This window comes from Onthophagus taurus, chromosome 8 (genome assembly GCF_036711975.1).
Source record: "Onthophagus taurus isolate NC chromosome 8, IU_Otau_3.0, whole genome shotgun sequence".
Lineage (NCBI taxonomy): Eukaryota > Metazoa > Arthropoda > Insecta > Coleoptera > Scarabaeidae > Onthophagus > Onthophagus taurus.
Genome location: NC_091973.1, coordinates 15,146,130 through 15,154,218, shown reverse-complemented (window position 1 = coordinate 15,154,218; position 8,089 = coordinate 15,146,130).

Sequence of the window (8,089 nt, the reverse complement as noted above, 5' to 3'; positions counted from 1 at the left end):
GATAAAAGAACGTGTAGTGACGCGTCGCATTTAGCCGTGTAATAGACTTTACTTAAAACTCGACATATTGATGATATACGGTTGGCATAATCATGAATTAATTTATATTCAACATAGTAATCGTTTAAGTCTAGGTAAGTTATTAGTTTCCAATTATTATTTGATAACTTTAAATTTCCTATTTGTTCATAGTATATTCCAGAAGCAGTAGTAACTGGAGTAACATTATAATAATCTTGAGATTGGAAAGATAAAACCGCGTGATACTGTGGAAGAATCACGACCCAACCCACAAACATCCATCGAAACATCAAGAGGGTCAAGGAGAACATTGTGGATTATCTGAAACAACATTTAAGTACTTGGGATATGTCTTACTTAAATTACCTAGTGAATAAATCTCTTCAATCTATTTACATGTACTTTTATTAATTTATTTTTTATTCTAACGGTATAATTCACATCTGAATGTACCTTTACGATTTCGTATGGACCCGAATATAACGCAAATAATTTCTTACTTTTGCTACTGTGCTTGCGTTGTTTCGGAGCAAAACTTTATCTCCCACGTTAAATACGGTATTTTGAGTATTTCGATCATAATGTAATTTCGAATTTTCCTTCTTTTTAATTAAAATATCGCGCGCTATTTCATGGGAATGTTGTAGTCTCGATTTTAATTCGTTGTAGTAGTCATCATAACTATATAGCATTTCAGGACTTTTTGTGACCGATGAAGGTAATTCAACTCGGCGACCAAATAATAATTCGAATGGAGTGAATTCAGTGCTTGTATGAGGGGTGGAATTATAGGTGAACATTGCGAATGGTATAAAATCATCCCAATTCTCCATATCGCGGTTTATAAAGTTTCTTAGGTACTCAGTCAAGGTTCGATGAGAACGTTCTAAACTGCCATTACTTTGTGGATGATAAGAATATTTTTTCAAAAGGATGGCTGGACGTTGTGGTAACAATCACGGGAACCTTTGTTTTCTTTGAACATTTTGTTTTATGACTAGTTTCGCACTGCTTTACAAATCTTTTGATATCCTTATACATTTTGGACCAATGATATTTCATTTTAATCCGTTTATAGGTGCGATTGACGTCCTGATGTCCACCTACGGGACTATAATGATATTCCTTGAGGGTAGTATCTATTTCTTCTGCGGATAATGTTTGGTTACAACTCGGATGGATTATATAAATTTTGATAGAACTGTTTTTAAATATGTACCGTAACATAGTCCTAATGACTTCTATTTTGAGTTTTTCGGCTATAATGACGTTACTACTTAACCCTGGAACATCACACTTATTTTGTGTAACGTAAATGTCACACATGGGTCTCAGAGACCCTCGAACAACTTTTTTAAATAATAGTAGATAAATAAGACTATCTTTGTAAAAGATATGTGGTTATCCTTATATTATTGTGGTGGTACAAATAAAATCAATTTTTTTTATGAATTTACTTATATATTTCGTATTGTTCGACAAAAACTACAGTAATTACTTTTAAAATTTGAATTAACAAAAATTAAAAAAATATGTTTTATGTACAGTAGGAAAAAGTTCACAAAACGAAAAATAGTTTTTTGAAGTTAGTGTAAAAAAAGATGTTCACACTCGTAACAGAGTTTTGCACGGTGCTCCAAACAGTATGGTTTTCCGCAAGCAGAGCACGCAAACTTTGTTTTCCTATCATTTCCTGTATCACAAAAGGCACATCGAACCCTTTTATCTAAATTAGTGTTAACACTTTGCTTGGGTAACTCTTCATTGTTGAGGATTTCATAAATTTTAACACGTAATGTTTTTTGCAATGTCGTCACTTGCATTCGCTCCCGTAAATGAGGTTTTATTAAAGCCATTCCTAATTCCTTTAAAAAGAATTTTCTATTATGATATCGCTTTGTTTTCCAATATGAGTTTGCAAGAGAGAACAAAACTAAAGCATTTACTCCACTGGTATCAAGAATATTGAACCAAAATCTTAAAGGCCATCGTTTGGCTTTACGGGAAGTAGTTTCCCCTTTAGTTTCATTGTACGTGTGTATCAGATTTGGCTTTCCGGTATCGGGGTTAATCGATGCATCGGGTTTTAGTGTTGACAATAATAATACATTTTTGTTTTTTTTTGGTATATAGGACACAAGCGTTTTCTTTCTATCAAATGCAAATAATGATGTGCCTACTCCCTTTTTATTGATAAATTTAGGGGGTATTTCTTTCTTGTTTCTTCTTAACGTTCCAAGGATTGTTAACTGATATTCGTTATACATTATATCTGCTAATGGTATTGACGTAAACCAATTATCAAATGTTATATTCCGAGAAGTTCCTTTAATAGGTTCTGAAAGCTTTCGGACATAATAAGTAGGTACCGAATCATTTTCTGGGTTTACTTTTCCGATATAGGGAATTGCATTTACCATATAATACGTTTTGGAATCATTCATCATTAATATTTTAATACCATACTTATCTGGTTTACTAGCCATATAAATACGGAACGGACACTTTCCACGAAATGTAACAAGTTGCTCGTCAATGGTACAGTATTCATATGGCGTATAGAATGCTAAACAGTTGTTCACAAAGATATCCCATAATTCTCGTATAGGGGCGAATTTGTCAATCAACCTTCTTTCAATTCTAGTTTCTTTGCAATCGAACCTAAGGCCCTGACATTGTTGCACGAAATATTCCATTTCCGTATACTACAGACCAGACCTCATCCAAATTGGAATTGGATATGCGTAATGCACCTGCAAGGTACAATAACCCAATGAAAGCTTTTATTTCTGTGTTACTGGTTGGTTTCGTGTAGCTTTGTACGTTAACAGCAATATTTTTTCGTGCAATTTCTTCATTTGTATGAAAAACAGTTATATTCATTATATGATCGTTGAACAACAAACTCCAAGCTTGTAGAGGAGTTTGAACCGTTCTGGCCTCTCCTTTGGGTCCCGGTAAATGCATTATAATATTTTCTCGCGTAGGGCGACCTCGAGCCTCCGGAATTTTCGTCGTCCATCGATGTCCATTTTTTCCTAGCAAAGTATCTTCTTCTCTGCTTATTTCTTCATTCTCACTTTCCTCACTCTCACTTTCACTCTCAGATTGGTCTTCAATAAAATCTTCATCGGATTCATCATCTCCAAAAAAATCTTGAAGGCCTCAATTTCCAATTCACGTTGGGTTAGTGGCCTACGATTTTCCGAACTACAAGAACTCATTGCACTGAAAATTACATTTGCTATAAAGAATAAATACTATACGTAAACTTCACACTTGGGTCTGACATACCCATAGATATGTTCTCCAAATTCTCACAGCTTAAGAAAGTATTGTAACCTAAAAATTAATGCTCGCCCACCTTGGCACTCGAAGAACTAAATTTACATTTGGGTGGTATTCTATACAAACGTACAATGCGAGTGCGTTTGCGCAATTGATAATAAGCTCGGGTCTCTGAGACCCAGTGTGCTGTTCCAGGGTTAATGTTAAAGCTACGATAGAATTTTGTAAACAAAGTTGATTTAATTTCAGGAAACTATTGAAAATATTGGAATATTCTGTTTTCTCTGTGGCTGAAGCTCTTGCTAGAAGGTAGGCTGTTGTTTTGTTATCCTGAGAAAGCATTGCACAATCGGGGACTTGTCTATCTTGAAAATAAAGTGGAGCTTCTTCAGGATCCATGATTATTTGTATGTTAGGACATGAGAATTCAACTTCTACTGTGTCGATGATGTAGTTGTTTAAAATGACATGACGTTCCGAATATGCCAAATACTCTTTATACGCATCATTAGAATTCCCGTTTTCGATATGACATATTCTAGATAAAGTATCTGCATTAGTGTTTTGTTTTCCTGGTTTGTACTGTATAGTATATTCATACTCCTCTAATTTTATTCGGAATCGCATGAGACGTGAAGATGGATTAGATACGGAGAAAAGATACACGAGTGGTCGATGATCGGTGATAATTTTAAACTTTCGTCCATATAGATAAGGTCTGAAGTGTTGAACTGACCATACGATACTAAGAAGTTCACGTTCTATGGTGGAATAATTTTGGTTCGAGCTGGGGACTCATAAAAAATGTTCCGGTGATGTGTATTACGATGGATGTATTCAATAATAGCCTCAATCATAAGTTGCAATCTGCCATATTTAGGAATGTAGAAATGTTCAGCTAAATTACAAATTAAAATATAGTCTATATGTATAGCTAATTGATATTTTAATAATACTTTAGTGATGAAATTTTCAATCGAATAAATGTGCACGAAGTAGTATACACATCGATATCATACATTCAAACTAAACAAGGACGTCTATGCTGGGGGTGTTGTGATATGTTTGAGTGGGAGATTCAATCGGACTTTTTTAAAGATAAAGAAGGATTTCAGGGAAAGTCAAAGAGCTTTATATGGTGGGATGATGATGATATTAATAAGGAGGAGTTTGTAGATTCAGTGTAAACCGAAAATATTATATATAGCGTTTTGCTGTAAACAGCCTATTAAATTTAAGAGAATCATGTTTCGAACTGATTCATAGATTTTTATACGCAGATTAGAAAATAAGAAGTTAGTTTATTATAATTTACGTAGGTATACTATTTTTAAATATTTTTTTTTTAATTTAAGCAATTGTTTGTTATTATAATAATAATAATTATAGACTTTACTAGAATGGCATTTCACAAAATAACAATATAAATGTAACTGGTTGGCAAGGGCGAAGTTAAGACAATCGTCTTCTCTTCCACTCAACCCTGCCATAAAAATAAACAACATATAATAATAATAATAAAAAACAAAAAGAAAACAAAACTAAACTAGGTACAAAAAAAACTAATAAAAATAATAGCGTACCAATTAAAAATAAACGAAAGAAAAAAAAAATTTTAGAAATAATAATATAATTGCATAAAAAGCAAAACCAAATCATCGCATTCCACGTTTCCCGCCAACACTGTTCTCCATATAAATATTTTTTGATCATTACTTTAAACGCCGGCAAGGTCAACAGTTTCAACGATTGGGGTAAACTATTATAAAATTTCGGTAAGCTGTAAGAGAATGATCGCTCAAATAATGTAGTCACGGAGCGGTAGTGTCACAATACCCTTGCTTCGAACATTTAAGCTATGGACATCAGTGCGGAATTTAATCTTATCATACAAATAAGATGGACATTTAAGCAACAGTAACTTATGAAAAAATGAAACCATATGGTATATACGACGGTTAAACATATTCAGCCACCTAAGATCGATCAGCCTGTGTGAGACATGGCACCCTCGTCGAAGCCCGAAAATCATTCGGAGACATGAATTCTGAACACGCTGAATCCTTTGTGATGTTTTTAAGTTCAGACAACTATGATATACTGTATCACAAAAGTTAAAATGGCTCAGCACTAAGGAATCGCAAAGCATAACCTTTGTGCTGCGATTTAAAATATTCCTCATGCTGTATATGAGCTTCAAAGCAGCAAATGAGATTTTTGTTCAGGATGTGCTTTTCGAACCTAAGATTCGAGTCGAGCTGTAATCCTAAATTTCTAGCACACTCCTTAACACCAATACATTCACCACCAATGTTGATTTTAAAATTTTCTGCAATAGAGTCTCACTCAATTTAACTTGAGCAGTGGCCATGTCGTTAGGCAGGAACGATAGATAAATTTGGGAATCATCCGCATAAAAATGTGATTCTGAATATTTCAAAACTGTCGACAGATTAGAGGTGTAGATACAAAATAGTAGAGGCCCCAAGATAGAACCCTGTGGCACACCTGACTTCAAGCCTCGCAGTTCAGATCTCCGAACACCCAATTTAATGGCTTGGTGTCTGTCTGCCACATAACTATCAATCATGCTTACAGCAGAATCATTGAACCCAATGAAGGATAAGATAGCTGATAACATTCTATGATTGACAGTATCAAAGGCCCTACTGTAGTCTAGCAAAAGTAATCCAGTAAGCCTATTTTGATCCGCCGCAAACAATATGTCATCAACTATATGAGTTAATGCTGTATCGCAACTGTAGTTAGCACGAAATCCAGACTGTGTCCTAGGCAAAATATTATGCTTATCGACAAATTCCCGAATTTGGTCATTCATAATTTTTTTTAATACTTTAGACAAAACGGGTAAAATACTAATTGGTCGCAGGTCCGAAAATGTCATAGGATTTTTAATCTTTGGCAAAGGTGTTACCAAAGATTTCTTCCAACATTTTGGAAAGATTGACCTCGATAAGCATATATTAATAATATGTGTGACGTAAGGAATGATGAAGGGACAACAGTAATGTATCATCACAACCGAGAGCTCATCATATCCCACACAGCCAGACTTGATATTCAATAAATGACCCGCTACAATATGCTCCGAGACAGGCACAAAAGCAAACAATTCATTAAAGGTAGACATTTTCGTAGTAGTATAAGCCTGAATTAAGTCTGGATTAGCGATCATTGAGTTTACTGCAGCTTGTAAAAAGTTATCATTAATAATTTCAACGTCATTCAAATGTTATGGAAGTACCTGCTCTTTTGATTTGATAACATTCAGATGCCTTAGTGATTTCCAGAGATCCCTAGAACTTTTATTTTTAAAAGATGATTCATAGTACGCCTTCTGCTCGGTCTTTATTGCGCAAGCAACATGTTTTCTAAAAGATTTGTATTCATTAAGTGCTAGTTCAGTTTTAGACTTTTTGTATTTGCTGTAAAGACGATCTCTAAACTTAATCATGTCTCTAAGCAGGCGAGTAAGCCAGGGGGCAGATTTTTTGCTAAGCCTCACCATATCAACTCATCACACTGTGGAATGAGCAAAGATAAAGTATCGTCAAACGAATCAAAAAATTCACTACAAGTCGAGCAAGGAGGGTCAAGGAGGTTCAAAACTGGGAACACCAAATCTATGAAACTTATAATTAGTTTTAATGTATATACCAACACCACCGCCACGTTTGCTTGTAATTCTACGTTGGTGAATAAAATAATAATTTGGAATGTGACACGCTGTCAGCATAAAATCATCTGATATCCAAGTTTCAGATACTAATAGAACATCAAAATCTTGTTCCAACACAAAGTCCGAAAATATAGAAAACCCCGACAGTAATGATCTGATATTCACATTGGCAAACTTAATCATAAGACAAGGCAGAACACTTTAGCAAAGCAATAAATATAATGTTACGTTCGGGGGTTGTTTCTTATGCAGTAGGGGTTACTCGCTTGACCTTTTGTTCTTTGTGAGAGGTATCGCGTATATATTAAATAATTAAAATCTTACTTACCCTTTTATTTATCGTCGTCACCCTCCGTCAAGGCTATGAGTTAGGATGGATTGTTGCGGGGTTGAACAATTAAACTTCACTTATTTCCCAAAATTATGTTTAATCGAATACTACTTTCTACAATAATGACTCTTAACTCTACGGTGGCCGGTTCGCGATTTTTCCATTGTCCCTCAATGTCCGCCGATCATCGGTCGCGGTACCCTTAGTTAGCATTTTTCATACGACCGATGTTCGGGGCATTGCCTTAAATCATGGCCGTTCGCGGCATTTCCCTCCCCTCTGACAAATATGCTCCTGCATATTTGTAAGAAAGGTTAACAATGGTGGGCATGATTTTACATTTTACATTATTCGAACTTAAGTTACCTTACTAAAATTTTTTTTTTTTTCAAGGTTATTCATAAGTTTACTCATACAAAGTTTATTCTCATCAGTCGATCGGTCCCTCCTGTTTACTCCCATTATTGTAGGTAGTCTTGTGTTGAGTTGACTAGGTGAAGTAGCCGAAGTGTTGTCACGCCTCAATTCACAATCGTTTCCAAAATCTGATAAGTTACCACAATTACCCTTTTCAACCGCCCTAGTTTACCGATGTTGTCGCGAGATCCTAGCCTGCTCAGTGAAGACGGGGTGGATTTAATTTTTAAGGCGACACACCACTTATTTCCCGCGGCACCCACTAGTGGTGAAGTGAAGATGGTAATTTTAATAGGTTTAAGGTAGGTTGAAAAACACACACAAATTACACC